The sequence below is a fragment of the Oxyura jamaicensis genome, unplaced genomic scaffold (assembly GCF_011077185.1).
Source record: "Oxyura jamaicensis isolate SHBP4307 breed ruddy duck unplaced genomic scaffold, BPBGC_Ojam_1.0 oxyUn_random_OJ66576, whole genome shotgun sequence".
Taxonomy (NCBI): domain Eukaryota; kingdom Metazoa; phylum Chordata; class Aves; order Anseriformes; family Anatidae; genus Oxyura; species Oxyura jamaicensis.
In genome coordinates, this window is record NW_023308208.1 from 525 (window position 1) to 1,432 (window position 908).

Genomic DNA, 908 nt, shown 5'->3' on the forward strand with positions numbered 1-908 from the left:
CCCCCAAAAAAGTCCTTATTTGGCTTTTGGGGTACAAAAGGGGGCTCGTAGGGGATCCTGGAGGCCTCTGGGGCACACTGGGAGTCACTGGGAGTCACTGGGAGGCCTTCAGGGGGAGCTAAATGGGACTGGGTGGCCCTGGTGGGCCTGTGGAGGACCTGGAAAAGTCCTTATTTGGCTTTTGGGGTAAAAAAGGGAGCTCGTGGGGGATCCTGGAGGGCTCCAGGGCACACTGGGAGTCACTGGGAGTTACTGGGAGGCCTTCAGGGGGAACTGGGCGGCACTGGGTGGCCCTGGTGAACCTGTGGAGGATCTGGAAAAGTCCTAATTTGGCTTTTGGGTTAAAAAAGGGGGCTCATAGGGGAACCTGGAGGCTTCTGGGGCACACTGGGAGTCACTGGGAGTCACTGGGAGTCACTGGGAGTCACTGGGAGGCCTCCAGGGGGAGCTGGATGGGACTGGGTGGCCCTGGTGGACCTGTGGAGGATCAGGAGAAGACGACTGGAGGCCTGCAGCGCGGTCGGGAGTGCACCAAAAAACCCCTTCGAGGCCTCTAGATCCCCCCAAAAAAGTCCTTATTTGGCTTTTGGGGTAAAAAAAGGGGGCTCGTGGGGGAACCTGGAGGTTTCTGGGGCACACTGGGGGAAACTGGGAGTCACTGGGACACCTTCAGGGGGAGCTAAATGGGACTGGGTGGCCCTGGTGGACCTGTGGAGGATCAGAAGACGACTGGAGGCCTGCAGCGCGCTCGGGAGTGCACCAAAAAAACCCTTTGAGGCCTCAAGATCCCCCCAAAAAAGTCCTTATTTGGCTTTTGGGTTAAAAAAAGGGGGCTCGTAGGGGAACCTGGAGGTTTCTGGGGCACACTGGGAGTCACTGGGAGTCACTGGGAGGCCTTCAGGGGGAGC

The 908-nt window shown here is 58.7% G+C and overlaps 1 long non-coding RNA gene across 1 annotated transcript in view; it reads right to left on the minus strand.

Annotated features, from left to right (window-relative positions):
- Positions 1 to 128, minus strand: part of LOC118159070 — a 467-nt gene extending 339 nt beyond the window's left edge. Inside the window, exon 1 of the long non-coding RNA XR_004746985.1 lies at positions 77 to 128. This is a non-coding gene — a long non-coding RNA (uncharacterized LOC118159070). The remainder of the gene's footprint in view (positions 1 to 76) is intronic.
- Positions 129 to 908: the final 780 nt, after the last annotated feature.